This window comes from Saimiri boliviensis, chromosome 1 (assembly GCF_048565385.1).
Source record: "Saimiri boliviensis isolate mSaiBol1 chromosome 1, mSaiBol1.pri, whole genome shotgun sequence".
Classification (NCBI taxonomy): Eukaryota; Metazoa; Chordata; class Mammalia; order Primates; family Cebidae; genus Saimiri; species Saimiri boliviensis.
Genome location: NC_133449.1, coordinates 244,660,801 through 244,683,628, shown reverse-complemented (window position 1 = coordinate 244,683,628; position 22,828 = coordinate 244,660,801). Strand labels below are relative to the sequence as shown.

General features: G+C 34.8%; 1 pseudogene; it reads left to right on the top strand.

Moving 5' to 3' along the window:
• The first annotated feature begins 21,302 nt into the window (after positions 1–21,302).
• LOC120363711 (DNA-directed RNA polymerases I, II, and III subunit RPABC4 pseudogene) lies at positions 21,303–21,479 on the top strand (annotated as a pseudogene).
• The last annotated feature ends 1,349 nt before the right edge of the window (positions 21,480–22,828 follow it).

The window sequence follows — 22,828 nt, the reverse complement described above, 5'->3', positions numbered from 1 at the left end:
GAGGTCTCTGCTCTCATGAATGGATTAATGCCCTTATGAAAGAGGCTCTAGAGAGGGTTCATCCCTTTTTGCCTTCTACTTTCTGCCATGTGAAGATGCCACCATGAGAAGATGCCATTGATGGAGCAGTCCCTCACTACACGTCAATGTTGGTGAAGTGGCATCATAGTCCAGGGTAAATACCTAGGGTTTGTCGTCTTACACCAACATTAAGGAAGCAGGCACACACAGGAATGAGTTTAAGCAGAGGTTTAATAGACAAAAGAAAGAGAAAGGAGAACGGTTTTCTCCCTTGTGACAGAGAGGGGCTCCCGAATGTGAAAATCCAGCCCATGGTGTGCTGCACTAGATTTTATAGGCAGACATGAAGAGGTGGTGTCTGATTTATGTAGGGTTCACAGATTGGTTTGATCAGATGTGAGGTTGACGTGGCACACAGGGAAGGCTTGTTGCCTTACCCTAATCTTGTTACACAAAGGGAATCTTTGCCTGGCTGGTGCCATATTGTCTTCTTCCTACTATACATGTGGTTTGGTAAAGATAAGGAAAGGTGAAGCCACCTGTTTGAACATGCCTATCCCAGGTAGTATTTCATATTGTCACATGGCTGGCATTCACCCATGCAGCCTCTAGCTTGCTTGTCCATGTCTGCAGCTTGATTTTACAGGGTGCTCTTTGTTAGAAAAGAAAATGATTTGGTGCTTGCTTTTTATATTTATTTATTTTTATTTTTTTTCTTGCATTTTAGGTTTTGGGGTACATGTGAAGGACATGCAAGATTGTTGCATAGGTATACATATGGCAGTGTGGTTTGCTGCCTTCCTTCCCCTCATCTGTATCTGTCATTTCTCCCCATGCCATCTCCTCCCACCTCCTCACTCCCTGTCCCTCCCCCATTTCCCCCCAACAGACCCCAGTGTGTAGTGCTCCTGTCCCTGTGTCCATGTGTTCTCATTGTTCAACACCCGCCTATGAGTGAGAACATGCGGTGTTTGATTTTATGCTCTTGTGTCAGTTTGCTGAGAATGATGGTTTCCAGGTTCATCCATGTCCCTACAAAGGACACGAACTCATCGTTTTTGATGGCTGCATAATATTCCATGGTGTATATGTACCACATTTTCCCTATCCAGTCTATCATTGATGGGCATTTGGGCTGGTTCCGGGTCTTTGCTATTGTAAACAGTGCTGCAATGAACATTCGTGTGCATGTGTCCTTATAGTAGAATGATTTATAATCCTTTGGATATATACCCAGTAATGGGATTGCTGGGTCAAATGGAATTTCTATTTTTAGGTCATTGAGGAATCATCACACTGTCTTCCACAATGGTTGAACTAATTTACACTCCCACCAACAGTGTAAAAGTGTTCCTATTTCTCCACATCCTCTCCAGCATCTGTTGTCTCCAGATTTTTTAATGATCGCCATTCTAACTGGTGTGAGATGGTATCTCAATGTAGTTTTGATTTGCATTTCTCTAATGACCAGTGATGATGAGCATTTTTTCATATGTTTGTTGGCCTCCTGTATGTCTTCTTTTGTAAAGTGTCTGTTCATATCCTTCGCCCATTTTTGAATGGGTTTTTTTTTTTTCTTGTAGATCTGTTTTAGTTCTTTGTAAATTCTGGATATCAGCCATTTGTCAGATAGGTAGACTGCAAAAATTTTTTCCCATTCTATTGGTTGCCGATTCACTCTACTGACTGTTTCTTTTGCCGTGCAGAAGCTGTGGAGTTTGATTAGGTCCCATTTGTCTATTTTGGCTTTTGTTGCCATTGCTTTTGGCGTTTTGGTCATGATGTCCTTGCCTATGCCTATGTCCTGAACGGTTTTGCCTAGATTTTCTTCTATGGTTTTTATGGTGTTAGGTCTGATGTTTAAGTCTTTAATCCATCTGGAGTTAATTTTGGTGTAAGGTGTCAGGAAGGGGTCCTGTTTCTGCTTTCTGCACATGGCTAACCAGTTTTCCCAACACCATTTATTAAACAGGGAGTCCTTTCCCCATTGCTTGCTTTTTTCAGGTTTGTCAAAGATTCGATGGTTGTAGATATGTTATATTTCCTCTGAGGCCTCTGTTCTGTTCCATTGGTCTATATCTCTGTTTTGGTACCAGTACCATGCTGTTTTGATTACTGTAGCCTTGTAGTATAGTTTGAAGTCCGGTAGTGTGATGCTTCCTGCTTTGTTCTTTTTGCTTAGAATTGACTTGGCTATGCGGGCTCTCTTTTGGTTCCATATGAAGTTTAAGGTAGTTTTTTCCAGTTCTGTGAAGAAGGTCATTGGTAGCTTGACGGGAATAGCGTTGAATTTGTAAATTACTTTGGGCAGTGTGGCCATTTTCATGATGTTGATTCTTCCCAGCTATGAACATGGAATGTTTCTCCATCTGTTTATGTCCTCTTATTTCATTGAGCAGTGGCTTGTAGTTATCCTTGAAGAAGTCCTTTACATTCCTTGTTAGTTGTATTCCTAGGTATTTTATTTTCTTTGTAGCAATTGTGAATGGCAGTTCGTTCTTGATTTGGCTCTCTTTAACTCTGTTACTGGTGTATAGGAATGCTTGTGATTTTTGCACGTTGATTTTGTATCCTGAGACCTTGCTGAAGTTGTTTATCAGTTTCAGGAGATTTGGTGCTGAGATGATGGGATCTTCTAGATATACAATCATGTCATCTGCAAATAGAGACAGTTTGATTTCCTCCTTTCCTACTTGAATACCCTTTATTTCTTTTTCTTGCCTGATTGCCCTGGCTAGAACTTCCAGTACTATATTGAATAGGAGTGGTGAGAGAGGACATCCTTGTCTAGTGCCAGATTTCAAAGGGAATGCTTCCAGTTTTTACCCATTCAGTATGATATTGGCTGTTGGTTTGTCATAAATAGCTTTTATTATTTTGAGATACATTCCGTCAATACCTAGTTTATTGAGGGTTTTTAGCATAAAGGGTTGTTGAATTTTGTCAAAGGCCTTCTCTGCATCAATTGAGATAATCATGTGGTTTTTGTCTTTGGTTCTGTTTATGTGGTGAATTACGTTTATGGACTTGCGTATGTTGAACCAGCCTTGCATCCCTGGGATGAATCCTACTTGATCATGGTGGATAAGCTTTTTGATATGCTGTTGCAATTGGCTTGCCAGTATTTTATTGAAGATTTTTGCATCTATGTTCATCATGGATATTGGCCTGAAGTTTTCTTTTCTTGTTGAGTCTCTGCCAGGTTTTGGTATCAGGATGATGTTTGTCTCATAAAATGATTTTTGAAGGATTCCCTCTTTTTGGATTGTCTGGAATAGTTTCAGAAGGAATGGTATCAGCTCCTCTTTGTATGTCTGGTAGAATTCGGCTGTGAACCCATCTGGACCTGGGCTTTTTTTGGGTGGTAGGCTCTTAATTGCTGCCTCGACTTCAGACCTTGTTATTGGTCTATTCAGGGTTTTGACTTCTTCCGGGTTTAGGCTTGGGAGGATGCAGGTGTCCAGGAATTTATCCATTTCTTCCAAGTTTACTAGATTATGTGCATGGAGTTGTTTGTAATAATCTCTGATGATGGTTTGGATTTCTGTGGAATCTGTGGTGATATCCCCTTTATCATTTTTTATTGCATCAATTTGGTTATTTTCTCGTTTCTTTTTTATTAATCTGGCTAGTGGTCTGTCTATTTTGTTGATCTTTTCAAAAAACCAGCTCCTGGATTTATTAATTACTTGCTTTTTATTAAAAGAGAAACCTTACGAAGAACTCCTGTACCCTCATTATCTTCCTAAGTAATTGCTTCTTAACTCCTATATCAATACCATAAGTGAACACCTAATGTAAGAGCTAAAATTATAAAACCCATCGAAGGCAATATTGGTGAAGATCTGCATGACCATGGATTAATTGATTTTTGAAAAATATGATACCAAAAGTACAAGTAATCAAAAAAAAAAATTGACAAGTTGGACTTTGTTAAAACTGGAAACATGCATCAAAGAACACTACGAAAAAAGTCAAAAGACAGCCCACGATATGGACAAAAGTGTTTGAAAATTGTATAGCTGACAAGGGTCTATTATCCAGAATAAATAAAGAACCCTTACAACTTAGCAATAAAGAGACAAATATCCTAATTTTTAAGATGGGCAGATAATTTTAGTAGAGATTCTCCAAAGAAGGTATACAAATGGCTAATAAGCACATGAAAGGCAAATCAAAACTGCAAAGGGATACCACTTCACACCCATTAAAATGGCTATAATTTTAAAAATGGGGAATAATAAATGTTGACAAGAATGTAGAGAAATTAGAAACCTCATACATTGCTGGTGGAAAAGTACAAAGAAGCAGCCACTTTGAAATAGTCTGGCAGTTCCTCAAAAAGTTAAATATAGGCTTACCATATAACCTAGTAATTTAACTCCTCGGTATAAACCCAAAAGAATAGAAAACATATATTCATATATAAACGTGCAGAATGTTCACAGCATAGCATTAGCATTAGCATAAATAATTGCAAAAATTGTGAATATGTGAAATAGCCAAATGCACATAGCCAAAAAATGAACCAGCCTAAATGTCCATCACCTGAAGAACTGGGAGATAAAATGTGGTAAATTTGTACAATGGAGTATCAGACATAAAAAGGAATGAATTACTGATACATGCTGTAACATAAATGAACCTTGAAAACGTTATGCTAAGTGAAAGTAGCCAGCCACAAAAGGTCACATATTGTATTATTTCATGTAGATGAAATGTCCAGAATAGGTAAATTTACAGAGAAAGAAAGCAAATTAGCAGTTGCCAGGGAATGAGAGAGGGGAGAATGTTAAGTGACTCCTTAATGGTTATGACATTTCCTTTTGGGGTGATAAAAACATTCCGGAACTAGATGATGGTAATGATTATAGACCATTTTAAACATACTGAATGATACTGAATTGTATATTTTAAAATGTACAATTTTAAATTGGCTAAAATGGTGAATTTTATGTTATACAAATTTTGTCACAATTTTTTGAAATACTAGACACTCAACTACCATACAACCCAGCAATTTTCCTTCCATGTGTTTATTCCAGAGAAATAAAACCTGACGTTTAAATTAAAATATATGTATGAATGTTTATAGTAGATTTATTCACAATAGCCAAAAACTGGTTCTTTAATGGATGAATCAGCGAAACAAATGGGTACATCCAAACTATGGAATACTACTCAGCAAAAAAGAAGAAGAAGAAGAGGAAGAGGAAGAGAAGAAGAAACTATCAATACAAACAACCAGGATGAATCTCAAGATAATTAGACTGAAATGATATAATTATAGAAATAGAGAACAGATGAGTGGTTATCAGGGGTTAAAGAAGAGGTGAGGGAGGGAGGGAAGTTGTGTGGCTATTAAAAGGCCACATGAGGGATCCTTGTGATGGGGATATTCTGTAACTAAAATTTATCATGATTTGGTTTTGATATAGAACTTGGTTTTGTAAGATGTTACCACTGGAGGAAACTATATAAAATTACACAGAATCTGCCTGTATAAATTTTATAGTTGCATGTAAATATAAGATTATTTCAAAATAAAAGTTTTTGAATTACCAAATTTTTAGTTGAATATAGCATATTTCTGATATAAAAAATTGAAACAGCTATGAAAAGAAAACGGTGGGCCATAAACTACTTTTGCTTTAGGCCTTCACATCATGTAACGTTAGGAGTAGGGTGGGGTTAACATTTTATATGCGTGTGTAATTGTGTTTCTACCATAAATGTACCTGGCATTCTACAGAATCAATTTAGACCTCACAACACTGAAAGATTGTTATTTTTACCTCATTTTCCCAATGAGAAAACTGAGGTACAAAGGTGTTATATAATCTGCCCACAGCTTGATATTACCAACAGAATGTAAACACTGGTCCCTCAAACAACTCCCAGCCACTGATTACCATGCTGTCTCAGAGCTCTCACTGTGACCAAAGTAATGAGGAGATGGCTGGGGAGCTCATGATGTTCTAATTCTTCATAAATGCACTCAACCCCTTGGTCCTAGTTCATTTGTGCCGCTGAAACAAAATACGACAGAACAGGTAATTTAAAAAGAACAGAAATTGATTTCTCACAGTTCTGGAGACTGGGAAGTACAAGACAAAGGTGCCAACAATATAGTAGTTAAGAAGAAATTACTTAGACAGTTAGCGAGGGCATGGGAGTCCTCAGTAAGGTTTCTCCTTTAATGAAAAGCAGCCCCAAAATCTTCTTTTCTAACAAAGAGCAGCCTGTAAAATCAAGCTGCAGACATAGACAAGCAAACTGAGGAAGCCAGCCATTACACCAACAGGAAAAGGCTACCTGGGACTAGGCATGATCAAAATGGCAGCTCCATCTTCCCTTCTCTTTGTCAAACCACATGTACAGTAGGAGGAAGACAATATGGTGCCACCCAAGCAAAGACCCCATATGTATAATAAGATTAGGGTGGGGCAAATAGCTTTCCCTGCACACTATCTAAACTTCACATCTGATTGAACCAAATCTACGGGTCTATGTAAATTAGACACTGCCTCCTCGTGCCTGTCTATAAGATCCAATGCAGTCTGCCATGGGCTGAATTTTACCACTTGGGAGTCCCTCTCTCTGGTCAGGGAGACAGTTGTTCTCCTTTCTCTTTCTTTTGCCTATTAAACTTCCACTCCACACTCACTCCTAGTGTGTCCATATCCTTAATCTTCTTGGTGTGAGATGATGAACCCCAGGTATTCAACCTAGACAATGACATTTTGTTTATTAATTCATCCATGAAGGATAATTTGTTGATTTAAGATTCTGTGTTGACAATTCTTTTCTCTGAGCACTGGAAAAACGGGGTGCCACTTTCTATGGCATCCATGGTTTTCAGTGAGAAATCTGCTGTCACTCAAATTGTTTATTCCCTATAGGCAAGGTATTATTTCACTCTCACATTCAAGATTTTTTTTTCTTTAACTTTAAGAAGTTTGACTATAATATATTTTATTGTGGATTTCTCTAAGTTTATCTTTTCTGGGGTTCAGTCAGGTTTTTGAATCTGTAGGTTTATGTTTTTACTAAATATTGGGAGTTTTCAGCCAGGATTTGTCTGAGTTACTTCTTCAGTCCTGTACTCTATCTCTCCGCCTTCCCTGACCCCAATACGCAATAGTAGATCTTTTTATATTGTCTTACAGGTCCCTGAGGCTCTCTGTTTTTTCTTTCAGTCTATTTCTCTCTCATTCAGATTGGGTAATTTATATTATTCTGTCTTCTAGGTCATTGATTCTTTCCTGTCACCTTCCTTCTGCTATTAAGCTCATCCATGAGTTAAAAAAAATTTCAATTAGTATGTTTTTTAGTCCTAAAATTTCTATTTAGCTATTCTTTATATCTTCTAATTTTTGTCTGAGATGTTCTATTTCTGTGTTGAAACTTTCTATTTTTTATTTAAATGTGCATACTGAAACATTTTTATGGTGGATGCTTTAAATAATTGTTAGATAATTCTAATGTCTCTGTCATCTTAGTATTGGCATTTGCTGACTGTCTTTTTCTAGTCAATTTAAGATCTTTTGGATTCTTTTTATGGCATGATTTTTCACTGAATCTTAGATATTTTGGGTATTATGTTATTAATGTTGATTTTTTCATTTTATTTTATTTTATTGGTACATAATATTTTGTGTATGTATGGGTACATGTAACATTTTGTTACATAAATAGAATGTGTAATGATTAAATCAGGATATTTGAAGTATATATCACCTTGAGTATTTATCATTTCTATGTGTTGAGAACGTCTCAAGTTCTCTCTGCTTGGTACTTTGAAATATACACTTTATTGTTGCTAACTATAGTGATTCTACTCTGCTATCAAACATTGGAACATATTTCTTCTGTGTAACTGTATGTTTGTACTCATTAATCAACTTTTCTCCATTCCCCTGTCACCCACACACCCTTCCAGAACCAACATAGTATTCAATTGTGTATTTATATCAGATTTTCTTTATCCATGTATCTATTGATAGACACCTAAGTTGATTTTATTTCTTGGCTACTGTGAATAGTATTGTGATAAACATGCAAGTGCAGGTATCATTTTTATATCTTGTTGCTCTTGTTGAAGATCAGTTGGCTGTAAATATGTGAATTTATTTATGGATTATCCATTCTGTCCCATTGGTCTATGTGTCTGTTTTTAAACCAATAGCATGCTGTTTTGTTATTATAACATTGCAATGTATTTTGAAGTCAGGTAGTGTGATAAATCCACCTTTATTACTTTTGCTCAGGGTTGCTTTGGCTATTTGTTTTTGTTTTTTCATTTGGATAAATATCCAGTAGTGGGATTGTTAAATTATATAGTAGTCTTATTTTTAATTTTTTTTGAAAAATTTCTATGTTATTTTTCATAGTCACAATACTAATTTACATTCCCACCAACAGTGTATAAGAGCTATGTTTTCCTCATGTCCTTACCAGCATCTATTATTTTTTGTCCTTTTAGTAATGGCTATTCTAACTGTGGTAAGATAATATTTCATGGTAGTTTTAATTTGCATTTTCCTGATGATTAGTGATGCTAAGCATTTTTTTATATACCTGTGGGCCATTTCTATGTCTTCTTTTGAGAAATGACTATTTATGTCATTTGCCCATTTTAAAAATGAGATTATTTGTGTGTTTAAAAAATTTATTTATTGTTGAGTTGTTTCAGTTCCCTCTTGGATAGTTGGAAATATTTTTTTGCCATTCAACAGGCTGTCTCTATATTCTGTTGATTGCTTCTTTTGTTATGCAGAAGATTTTTAGTTTAATATTGTTCCATTTGTCTGCTATTTGTGTCTTTGAGGTCATAGATTTGAAATCTGAAATCTTTAATTAGATCAATGTTCTGAAGTTTTTTTCCTTCTATTGTTTTATATTTTCAGGTCTTAACATTTAAGTCATTAATCCATCTTGAGTTGATTTCTTAATATGGTGAGAGATAGCCTTGTTTTATTCTTCTGCAAATAAGTTTCCAGTTTTCCCAGCACCATTTATTAAAGAGGATGTCCTTTCCCCAGTGTATGTTCCTTATGGTCTTGTTGAAGATCAGTTGGCTTAAATATGTGAATTGATTTCTGGATTGTCTCTTCTGTTCCATTGGTCTATGTGTCTATTTTTATACCAATACCATGCTCTTTTTGTTATGATAACATTGTAATGTATTTTGAAGTCAGGTGGTGTGTTACCTCCACATTTATTATTTTTGCTGAGAGTTGCTTTATATATTTGGGCTCTTTTTTCATTCAATGTAAATTTTAGGGTTATTTTTCTAATTCTCTGAAAAATAACATTGGTATTTTGATAAAGATAGCATTGACTCTGTAAATTGATTTAGGAAAGATGGTCATTTTAATGATATTAATTCTTCTGGTCCATAAGCATAAAATATCTTTCCATTAGCAGCAAATCACACTGCCACGTGTGTACCTATGCACCAATCTTGCATGTTCTTCACATGTACCCCCAAACCTAAAATGCAATAAAAAAAAACCCTTCCATTTGTGTCCTCTTCAATTTCTTTCATTAGTGTTTTGTAGTTTTACTTGTAGAGAACTTTCACCTCCTGCGTTAAATTTATTCTTAGGTATTTTTTTTTGTGTGTGTGGTTATTGTAAATGAGAGATTGCTTTTACGATTTTTCAGTTATTTCATTATTGATGTATAGAAACTGTACTGATTTTTGTATGTTGATTTTGTATCCTTTAAGAGTTTTTTTTTTTTTTTTTTTTTTTTTTTTTTTAGTTAATATGTTTTTAAAAAATTTTATGAGCCTTGTTTTGTGTCCTAACATATGGTCTATCCTGGAGAATGTTCCATGTGCTGATCAGAAGGATGTGTATTCTGTTGTTGTTGGAGAAAATGTTCTGTTAATATCTGTTAGATCCATTTAGTTTAAAACCCAGTTTAAATCCAATGTGTCTTTGTTGATTCTCTGTCTAAATGATCTGTATAATGCTGAGAGTAGAGTGTTGAAGTTACTGAATTTATCAGTTCTAAGAGTTTTTTTTTTTTTTTTAATGGAGTCTTTTGTTTTTTCTAAATATAAAATTATGTCATCTGGAAAGAGGGACAATTTGACTTCCTCTTTTTCAATTTGAATGCCTTTTAATTCTTTCTTTTGCCAAGTTTCTCTAAAACTTCCACTGCTTTGTTGAATAGGAGTGATGAGAATGAACATCCTTCTTTTGTTCTAGTTCTTAGATGAAAAGCATTTAACTTTTCCTCATTTAGTATAATATTAGCTATGGGTTTGTTATATATGACGTTTCTTATTTTGGGGAATCTTATTTCTATACCTAGTTTGCTGAGTTTTTAATCATAAAGAAAATTTTAGCTTTATCAAATGCTTTTTCTGCACCTATTGAGATGATCATATCGTTTTGTCTTTCATTTTTTAAAAACCCTGCATGTGGCATCTAGTCTCTTTCATTGTTTTGATTTGATGTATTTTGTTTTTTGATTTGGATATGTTGAATCATCCTTGCATTCTTTGGTATGAATTTCACTTGGTCACGGTGTATTATCTTTTTGAGGCATTGTTGAAATTTTGTTTTTCTTGTATTTTGTTGAAGAATTTTGCATGTATATTCATCAGGAATATCAATCTGTTGTTTTTTTTTTTCTCTATGTGTGTGTCCTTGTTTGGTTTTGATATTAGGGTAATGCCAGCCTCATAGAATGAGTTAGGGAGAATTTCCTCCTGTTCAATTTTTAAAAATACCTTCAGAAGGAATTAGTTCTTGGTTATACATTTGATAAAATTTGGCAGTGAATCCATCTGGTCTCGGCTTTTCTTTGTTTTATTACTAACTCAATTTTGATATTTGTTATTGTTCTGTTCAGGTTTTCTATTTCTTCATGATTTAGTCTTGCTAGGTTGTATGTGTCTAGTAATTTCCTCATTTTTTTCTAGACTTTTTCAATTTGTTGACATATAGTTGTTCATAATAGTCTCCAATGATCTTTTGTATTTCTGTGGTATCAGTTACAGTGTCTCCTTTTCATTTCTGATTTTGTTTATTTGAGTTTTATCTCTTCTTTTCTTGGTTAGTCTAGTTAGTAATCAATTTTGTTGATTTTTTTGAAAAACTTTTTATTTCTTTCATCTTTTGTATTGTTTTATTAGCTTCTATTTCATTTAGTTATGCTCTGATTTTTATTTTTTTCTTCTGCTAATTTTAGGTTTGATTTATTCTTACTTCTCTAGTTCCTGAGGAGCATCATTAGTTGTTTATTTAAAATTTTTCTATTTTAAAATGTAGGCATTTATTGCTAATTTTTTCTCTTTTCTCTATCCCACAGATTTTAATATATTATATTTCCATTTTCATTTGAAAATGGAATAATTTATATTTATAAATTATTTTTATAAAATAATTTATAAATATAAATTTGAAATATTTTATAAATTTCAAATATAAATTTGAAATATAAATATTTTTCATTTGAAAATGGAATAATTTATATTTATAAATTATTTTTATAAATTTATAAATAAATTTAACCAAAATGGAACAATTTAAAATGAAAAAATTTTAATATATTATATTTCCATTTTCATTTAAAAATAAAAAAATTTTTTGATTTTCACCTTAATTTATTCATTGTCTCAATGGTCATTCAGGAGTATATTTTAAAATTTTCATGTATTTGCATAATTTCCAAAGTTCCTCTTGGTATTGATTTTCTGTTTTATTTTATTGTTGTCTGAGAAGATAGTTGATATGTTTTTAAAAAATTTTATGAGCCTTGTTTTATGTCCGAAAATATGATTTATCCTGGACAACATTCCATGTGCTGATCAGAAGGATTTGTATTCTGCTGTTGTTGGAGAAAATATTCTGTTAATGTCTGTTAGATCCATTTAGTTTAAAACCCAGTTTAAATCCAATGTGTCTTTGTTGATTCTCTGTCTGAATGATCTGTATAACGCTGAGAGTAGAGTGTTGAAATCCCTCATTATTATTGTATTGGAGTCTCTCTTTTTAGATCTCGTAATATTTGCTTTATAAATCAGGATGCTACAGTGTTGGGTGCATATATTTAGAATTGTTACATCCTTTTGCTGGATTGATCCCTTTATCATTATATAATTGCCTTGTCTTCTTTATTAACTATTTTTGACTTAAAATCTGTTTTATCTGATATAAATGTAATGATTACTGCTCATTTTTGGTTTTGTTTGCATTGCTTGTCTTTTTCCATTGTTTTAATTTCAGGCTGTATGTGTTTTTACAGATAAAGTGCATTTATTGTAAGCAGCATTAGTTTGATCATTAATTCCCTTCTCCATTCACTCAGTCTATATCTTTTAAGTGGAGAATTAATCCATTTATATTCAATATTGATATGTGAAGTTTCGTTTTTGTCATATTTAAACTGTTTTCTGGTTGTTTTCTATATTATTTGTTCCTTTTCTTCTCTTATTGTTTTTCACTGTGTTTCATTGGTTTTCTGTAGTAGTACCATTTGAGTTCTTTCTCTTCCTCATTTGTGGTGCTTTACCAGTGAGTTTTATACTTTTATGTGTTTTTATAACAGTAAATGTTATCCTTTCACTTCCGTGTTTAGGACTATTTCGAATATATCTTGTAAATCTGGTCTAGTAGTGATAAATTCCCTTAGCATTTGATTGTCTGGAAAAGACTTATTTTTTCTTAGCTGAAGAAGGATAATTTTAGTGGGTAGAGTATTCTTGGATGACAGGTTTTTTTTTTTTTTTCTTTCAGTACTTTAAATGTCTCATTTCCTTCTGGCCTATCAAGTTTCTGCCAAGAAGTTTGCTTTCGGCCGGGCGCGGTGGCTCACGCCTGTAATCCCAGCACTTTGGGAGGCTGAGGCAGGTGGATCACGAGGTCAAGAGATGGAGACCATCCTGGTCAACATGGTGAAACCCCGTCTCTACTAAAAATACAAAAAATTAGCTGGGCATGGTGGCGCATGCCTATAATCCCAGCTACTCAGGAGGCTGAGGCAGGAGAATTGCCTGAACCCAGGAGGCGGAGGTTGCAGTGAGCCGAGATCGTGCCATTGCACTCTAGCCTGGGTAACAAGAGCAAAACTCCGTCTCAAAAAAAAAAAAAAAAGTTTGCTTTCATCTGATGGGGTTTCCTTTATAGGTGACTAATTTCTCTTGTTGTTTTTAGAATTCTCTGTCTTTGACTTTAGAGAGTTTCACTGTAATGTGGCCTGGAGATTGTTTTATCTTGTATCTCTTTAAGGATCACTTAGCCTCCTGTATCTGGATGTCTAAATCTCTTTCTGGGCTGGGGAAGTTTTAATTTATTATCTCATGAAATAGATTTCCTAACTTTTTCTTTCTTTCTTCACCTTCTGGGACCCCAGTAATTTGAATATTTTGTCACTCCCTGGTGTCTTGAAGGCTTTGCTCATTCTTTTAAACTTTAAAAAAATTTTTTTTGTCTGACTGGGTTTTTTTTTTAAAAGAACTCTCTTCAAGTTCTCAGAGTCTATATTCTGCTTCATCTAGTCTGTTGAAGCTTTTGACTATATTTTATATTTTTTCAATAATTCTTTAGTTCCAGAATTTCTGTTAGATTGTTTTATATAATACCTCTCTGGTAAATTTCTCATTCAGATCATAAATAGTTTTTTTCTGATTTTTTTGCATTATTTTTCAGAATTCTTTTGTTTAAACTTTTTTTGATTGGGATCTGTTGCTGGGGAATTACTGTGGTTTTTTTGGCGGTATCATATCTCCTTGCTTTTTCATGTTTTCTGTATTCTTACATTGCTTTCTGCACATCTGCCATAATGATCACTTCTTCCAATATTTTTGAATTTGATTTCATAGAGGAGGATTTTTCCCTGAAGATTTATCTATAGTATTTGTTTGGTAGAGCACTTTGACTTTGATTTTGGGTATATGCAGTAGTTTAGTCTTTGCATGATTTCTTCAGATATAAACAGCGTTAGTGGAATCTATGATTTTCTTGGCGGCTTGTGTTGTGGTTATTAGTTGAGGCTGTGGTAAAGTTTTTCTGGGGACTGGAATGCCAGATGGGTCAATCTTTGGGCTGCAGTGGTGACAGTGGTGGGCTGAGACTGCCTGTCTTTGAGCTCCAGAGCAATGTATGTTGGCTATAGTATTTGTGGGTTCAGGGACCCATGCAGGTGTTTGGGTTTTTGGGCTCCTCAGGCATGGGTAATGGCAGTAGCAGTGTTGGGATAACCTCTGGGTCCTAGGTAGTGCACATTGGTGTTGATGGTACTGTGGGGGAGAGGTGGGCCAGTTGCCAGATCTGCAGGTAGCACATACATGTAGGTGCTAGCTGTCATGGTAGTGGCAATGTGAGTAGGCTCAACTCCAGACCCCCAGAAGGAGTACTCAGGTGCTAACTGTGGTAGGCTGAGCTGGGAAATCCCCAGGCCGCCAAACTGCACACTCTAGCATTGAGGGAGCAAATTTGGGCCAGGGGTGCTTGTCTTCAGGTTCCCTGATGGTATATGTAGGCAGAAGCTATGGTAGGCAAGGGAAGGATAATCCCTAGGCTCCTGGTGGCATGCTTATGCTGGGGGTAATAATAACTGTGCTGTGGACAGTTACCCTAGGAGGTCAAGGGTGGCTTCTAGTGGCAGCAGCCTAGGTTGGCTAGTGGGAAACACATGCCCTGCTCTTGCTGCAACAGCAGTGGCACTTGCTTATCAACTTCACCATTGGTTAGCCAGGTTAGAGGGGGCTCCTTTCTCCTTCTGGGTTGAGGTTGAATTTCTGGCTCTCCAGCAGGCCTTCACTCATTCCTCTGTGGCTGAGATGTGGGAAACTGTCTTGTTACTTCTCCACTAACACTATGATTGGGGAATGCCCTCATTAACACTAGGAGGTAATGGAAGTTTTAACTTTGCATAGGACTTCACTGACACCACTCCACTGTGTAGGAGGAGAGGTGACTTGTTACTTTGTGTGTTTATGGGAAGTCCAGGCTTCCACAGTGGTCTCTACTGAATTTCATTTTGTTCTTAGGAGAATCATTTTAAATGCATTCCTGAATCCTTTAATTGTTCCCTGGACAAAGTTATATGTACATCTCTGCTTTCTAAACTGTATTCTTTGAATTATAATAAAGGTAATTTGTTCCTGGCACAGAAACATGCTAATTATGGTACTAATAAAAAATGATTTATTGCTGTTCTCTTTTGCTAGTCTTTTATTGGGAAAGAACCTTTGTTACTCAGACACATTTAGTAGTGGACTGGGAATTCTTTAATGGAAGTAATAGACTAATAGGAAGACAAGAGAGAAGGCTGAAAGTTTACCTAGATTTTCAATGGAAAGAATAGAATTACTGGCAGAAGATAATAGGCAAAATAAAAGGAATGATTCTACTGGGGCTGAGATTTGGGGGACATTTGGGAGAAATTGGAGGGTACTTGCTGTTAATGAGCAAAAGTGAGAGATAAGATCAGGAAAGGGAGTTTTAAGAAGTGTTATATGTAATAAAGGGAATATGCCTCAAGTGATTTCAATAAAGCTGTGAATAGTTTTTGTTTATTCATGTACATCAAGACTATTTTTTCCTTGAGTGCAAAAAGATGCTAAGAATGAGCCAAGAAGCAGTTGAGCTTTACATATAAGAAAACTGGTATTTGATATGTCTGATATAAATGATATGTTCAGTGGGATAACATAGGTCAGAGGCTTGAGGAATTTAGACTATTAGTAACAAAATTATGTTCTTTTGGAATTTAAGGAAATGAATGTATAGCTATAAAACCTGAGCATCACAGAGCATATTTAGAGTGTATCTGTAGCTTTTGTTCAGTAGTAGCAACCATTGTTTCTCTATCCCAAATGGCATACTACTATTGTACATTCTTTAAACCATCACTTTAATCATCTATTATTTAAGGAAAATAAATATAAGATGAATTGCAAGCTGAGTTGCAAACACTGTAGTTTTTCCTTCTATTCCCCATAAGTTTTAATTATAAGCAATAGTGATTTGTAAAATGCAAGTTCATTGACTGTATTGTATTTAAGTTGCATCTGGTAAACTTTTGCTGCAGGAGAAACATTTGCATTGTGAGGGAAAAAATGTTCCACAGTAAAATGCTTGGCAGTTGCTGCATACTCTATGCTCCCTGGGATAGCACAGGCTCTGAAGTGTTCTTCCATGAGGAAACCAATATAACCTGATATTTCCAAGACTTGGTGTTCAAAAACCACTTTTATCTTAGAGCCCTTATTCACCTGTTTTGAAACATTCTTCAGTGCAAAAAATGGTAAGTGCTGACTAATTAACTATGTCTAAGAAATGACTCTTGTTGGCTGGGATAAAACCTAGGATCACTATTTCTCTCTTTTTCTTAATGAAAACCCACTTCTGTTCTTCAGTGAGATAGAGATTTCAGCACTCGCAGAGTTTCTGTCTCTTTCTACCCTGATATGTGCCTAGAAGTCCAGTTGTTACCTGAATCCTTCATTGATTAGGAAAGATGACAGAGTGAGTCAATCAGGCAGTGAAGGACAGCTCATATTTTCAGATCAGGATAACCTTTTTAGCAGGGGATTTGCAGATATTATCATCTCTGCCAAGGGCACACAGACCTGGGAGCTACCCATTCAGAAAACAATGGGTTCCGCAATCACAGTCTGTTTCTCACAAGAAGGAAAAATAATTGCATATTAGTGATGGAGAACTAATACAGAGGATGTTTCAAGGGTCTCACAGTATGGTGACCTTCAGAGAATCTCGGAATGAGAATCACCATATTACTTTTCAGTTGATTCTATTTTGTCTCTGTCTTCATTATAAAGAAATTTAATATTATGTAAGAGTTATAATATTGATCATTACCACATAGATTTTATATGTGATGAGTACAATTATGTCTTTCCAAACATAACAGTGACTTTATTTCTTAGCTCAATTTAGCCTTTTATTCTAGGTAAATAATCTACTCTGGCTGAGAATAATTTCACTCTCCTCTGAAATTCTGTTACATTGAAAGCACCACCAAGTTTGCCATCTCTTTCAACTACCTTTGCTTGTATTTCATATTTGTCATTTCTTCTATAGAATCTATGTCCTCTTAGGTTGCTGACTGTATTTTTTATTTGATTTATAACTTTTGCAGCATCTAGGAAATATCAGGCATAAGGACTCGTGGTAGACAGAATAGTGTGCCTCACCCCTCACCAGGAGATATGCACCCCTAGAAACTGTAAATATGTTAAGTTACATTGCACAAGATAATTGAGTTTGCAGATGAATTTAGGGTTGCTAGCCAGATGACTTTGAGATGATGAGATTATCCTGAATCATACAAATGAGACCTGTATAATACAGGGGTCCTTATAAGTAGTAGAGGGAAACAGAAAAGAAAGAACCAGACAGTAAGAAACTCTGCCAGATGTTTGAAGGTGGAAGAAGGGGCAAAAATCCAATGAGGAAGATGGAGGAAGGAGACAATAATTCAAGGAATGTGGGCCACCTCCAGAAGCTGAAATAAGCAAGGAATTGAATTCTCCCCGATAGCTCCAAGAACGAACAGCCCTGAGGACACCATGACTTTAGTCTAGTTAGACCCACTTTAGACTTCTAAACTCCAGAACTGCAAGATAATAAATTTGTGTTGTCTTAAGCCACTGACTTGTTGTAAATTTTTACAGCAGGAGCAGGAAATTAATATAGTGCTCAATAAATACTTTCAGGTTGAAGAATCTATAAAATGTTATGGCATAAAGACACCTTCAATAAATCCTGAGTATTTCAGAGAGAGGGTCTTGCTCTGTTGCTTTGTGTCTGTTTTAAATTTTTTGTAGAGTCAGTGGTTTTATTATGTTTCCCAGGACTGGTTTTGAACTTCTCACCTCAAGCAGTTCTCTTGCCTTGGCCTCTCGAAGTGCTGAGGTTGTAGATGTGAGCCATCACACCTGGCAAATCCTTTTGTCACATTTATATTCACTAGTTAGTAGAGATGGAAATCAACTGGCAATCTTCCTGTAGCTATGTGTATAGTTGAAGCCAACTGTTGAACACTTAACTTTTTAAAAATTGGATTTTTATTTTGTGGTAAAATATCCATGACATAAAATTTACCATCTTAATCATTTATAAATATTCCGTTTGGTGGAATTTTGTACATTCTCTTCATTGTGCAATCATCACCACTATCCATTTCCAGAACTTTTACATCTTTAAAGTGCAATTCTGTTCCCATTAAATAATAACGAACTCCCCATTTTTATCTTCCCCAGCCTCAGGCAACCATCATTCTACTATCTGTCTCTATGAGTTTGACTACTCTCAGGTCTTCATTAACTTAAGTGGAACCATGTCTCTTAGTGTCTGACTTACATCATTTAGCATGATATCTTCAAGGTTCATTCATGTTGTAGCATGTGTTAGAATTTCATTCCTCTTTTCTTTTATTTTAATTTTGATAAACTTTTTTATTTTCAACTTTTGTGGGTACATAGTGTGTATATTTATGGGATACATGAGATGGCTTGATTTGGGCAAGAAATGTGTAATAATCATATCATGGAAAATGGAGTATCCATCCCTCAAGCATTTATCCTCTGTATTACAAAAAATCCAGTTATAATCTTTTTATTGTTTTAAAATATACAATTAAATTATTTTGACGATAGCCATCCTTTTGTGCTATTAAATACTCAGTATTATTCATTTTATTCATTCTTTCTAACAAACTTTCTGTAACTATTAACTATCCCCACTTACCCCTTGCTGCCCTTCCAAACCTCTGGAAACATCCTTCTACTCTGTATCTCCATGTGTTCAATTGTTTTGAATTTTACATCCCATTTATAAATGAGAACATGTAATATTTGTCTTCCTGTACCTGGCTTATTTCACTTAACATAATGATCTCTATTCTATCCATCTTATTGCAAATGATAGAATCTTATTCTTCTTTATGGCTGAATAGTACTCCATCGTGTATAAGTACCACATTTTCTTTACGTATTCATATGTTAATGGACACTTAGGTTACTTGCAAATCTTGGCTATTGTGAACAGGGCTGCAATAAACATAAAAGTACAGGTATCTCTTACATATCCTGATTTCCTTTATTTTAGGTATGTACCAGCAGTAGGATTGCTCAATTTTTAGTTTTTTGAGAAACCTCCAAGCTGTTCTCCATAATTGTTGTATTAATTTACATTCCCACAAACAGTGTATAAGGATTCTCTTTTCTCATATCCTCATCAGCATTTCTTATTGCCTGACTTTTGGATAAAAGTCATTCTAACTGGGGTGAGATGATATCTCATTGTAGTTTTGATTTGCATTTCTCTGATGATCACTAGTGTTGAACACCTTTTCATAAGCTTGTTTTCCATTTTGCATATCTTCTTTTGAGAAATGTATTTTCAGATCTTTGCTAATATTTTATTTGTATTATATTTTTTCCTATAGAGTTGTTTGCACTCCTTATGTATTCTACTTATGAATCCCTTGTCAGAGGGGTAATTTGCAAATTTGTTTTCCCATTTTGTTGGATGTCTCTTCACTTTGTTGACTGCTTCTTTTGCTCTGCAGCAGCTTTTTAACTTGATGTGATCACATTTGTCTACTTTTCTTTGGTTGCCTGTTCTTGTGGGTATTATTCAAGAAATTTTTGCTCAGATCAATGTCCTAGAGAATTTTCCCAATATTTTCTTGTAGTGGTTTTATAGTTTGAGGTCTTAGATTTAAGTCTTTACTCTATTTTGATCCAAATTTTTGTATATGGTGAAAGATAGGGGCCTAGTTTTATTCTTTTGCCTACAGATATACAGTTTTCTTAACACCATTTATTGAAGAGACCATCTTTTCCCCAGTGTGTGTTCTTGGTACCTTTGTCAAAAATGGGTTCAATGTTGGTGTGTGAATTTGTTCCTGGATTCTCTACTCTATTCCATATGTTTATGTATCTGTTTTTATACCATGCTGCTTTGGTTACTATAGCTCTGTAGTATAATTTGAAGTCAGGTAATGTGATTCCTCCAGTTTTGTTCTTTTTGATCAAGATATCTTTGGCTGTTCTTGGTCTTTTGTGGTTCCATATAAATTTTAGGATTTTTTTTTCTTTTTTCATGAAAAATGTCATTGGTATTTTGATAGTGATTGAATTACATTTGTAGATTGCTTTGGGTAGTATGAACATTTTAACAATGTTGATTCTTCCAATCCATGAACGTGGACTATCTTTCCATTTTTGGTGTTCTCTTCAATTTATTCCATCAGTGTTTTACAGTTTTAATTTTAGAGATATTTTACCTCTGGTTAATTCCTAGGTATATAATTTTATCTGTGGCTAATGTAACTAAAATTAATGGTTTTGATTTCCTTTTCAGATTGTTCACTGTTGGCATATAGAAAGTCTACGGATTTTTGTATGTTGATTTTGTATCCTGTAACCTTACTAAATTTGTTTATCAGTTCTAATAATTTTCTTGTGGAGAGTTTAGTTTTTTCCAAATATAAGAAAATATTATCTGCAAACAAGGATAATTTGACATTTTCCTTTCCGATTTAGATGCTCTCTGTTTCTTTCTCTTGTCTAATTGCTCTGGCTAGGGCTACCAGTACTATGTTAAATAACCGAGGTGAAAGAGGGCAACCTTGTTGTGTTCCAGATCTTAGAGGAAAGATTTTCAGTTTTTCCTCATTCAATATGATACCAGCTATGGTTCTGTCTTATATGGCTTTTATTAGATTGAAATATCTTCCTTCTATACCCAGTTTTGTGAGAGTTTTTAATATGAGGGGATATTCAATTTTATCAAATGTTCTTTTAAGCATTAATTGAAATGATCACATGGTTTTTGTCCTTCATTTTGTTGATATGATGTTTCACAATGATTGATTTGGGTATGTTAAACCATCCTTTCGCATCCCTGGGATAAATCTCACTTGTCACAATGAATGACATTTTTATGATCTTTTAAATGTACTGTTTAATTCAGTTTGCTAATATTTTATTGAGTATTTTTGCATCAATTCTCATCAGGGATATTAGCCTGCGGTTTTCTTTTTAGATGTGTCTTTGTCTGGTTTTGGTATCAGGATAATACCGACCTCATAGAATATGTCTGGAAGTATTCCTTCCCTCTATTTTTCAGAACAATTTGAATAGAATTGGCACTAGTTATTTTTTTAATCCCCTTATTACTGTCATCATCAACTATCATTTCTTACAAGTCACTAAGGGTATACTTCTATAATTTTTAAAAAATTAGAGAAATGCAGAGTGAGAAGTTTTCCCATGCTGTGGGCTAACAATGGACACCCACAAGGATGTGCAACCTCCAAAGTAGCAACCAATAGTATATATCTGTGGAGAATGTCACACAGAAAATGAAATAAAATCTAGGGATCCAATCAGATGCAGAGAATGTGTATACAGAATAAAGTACAAGAAAAGGACTAAAACGTTGGTCATTTTTGATGCCCAGTGAAACCTAGGAATTCAGAGGAATGTCTTCACTTATACTTGGATTTGCTCTCTCAATGTTTCTGTGTTGTATAGCTTTTGATTTTGCATACATAATTTCCCGTTATTGTTGGGAGATATGTCCCAACGCCCCCAGTGGACTGCTGAAACCTCACATAGTACCAAACCTTTATACACTGTTTTTTCTGTATATACATATCTATAATAAAGTGTAATGTATAAATTAAGCATAGCAAGAGATTAATAATAATAAAATAGAACAATGATAACATACTGTAATAAAAGTTACGTGAATGTGGTTGGTGTCTCTTGCTCTCAGAATATCTTCTTGTACAGTACTCACCTATTTTAGAATGTGGTTGACTACAGGTAACTGAAACAATAGAAAGGGAAACTTTGGATGAGGGGGCACTACTGTACTTAGAAATACAACTCTCTCTATATATGATTTTATTTGTAAGACCATACTGTATTTAGGTATCTACTAATATTTCCTATAAAGCATTTTTTTGTTCCATTATATGACTTTTTATTTTATTCTATATGTAATCTGACACACAATAAAGGGTAAAGTTGCTTCCCCAAGGCACACTTTTAATTAAAACCTAGAATCATTTGCAGTCCTTGTTAAAAATGCATTCTTCTATAATCCTTTGAAGTTCTGATTAAATAAATGTATTGGAAACAAAAAAAAATTGTGAAGATATTCTTGTTAATGTTAACACCAATAGCTAGAAGATAATAATTTAAATGTTGCTAGCATAAAGAAAACATAAATATTTAAGGTGATAGAAATCCCAATTACTTTAATTTGATTATGTAACAGTATCAAATTATAAAAAATAACCCAAATATATGTACATATGTTATGTATCAATTATATATATATATATATATATATATATATATATATATATATATATATATTTAGATTCTGGGGTACACGTGCAGATCAAGCAGAATTGTTGCATAGGTACATACATGGCAATGTGGTTTGCTGCCTCCATCCCCCCTCCATGACCTATATCTGGCATTTCTCTCCACGTTATCCCTCCACAACCTCCCTACCCCCCACTGTCCCTCCCCTATCCCCCCCCAACAGACCCCAGTGTGTGATGCTCCCCTCCTTGTGTCCATTTGTTCTCATTGTTCAATAGTTACCTGTAAGTGAGAACATGTGGTGTTTGATTTTCTGTTCTCGTGTCAGTTTGCTGAGAATGATGGTTTCCAGATTTATCCATGTTCCCACAAAGGACATGAACTCACTGTTTTTTATGGCTGCATAGTATTCTGTGGTGAATATGTGCCACATTTTCCTTGTCCAGTCTATCATCAATGGACATTTGTGTTGGT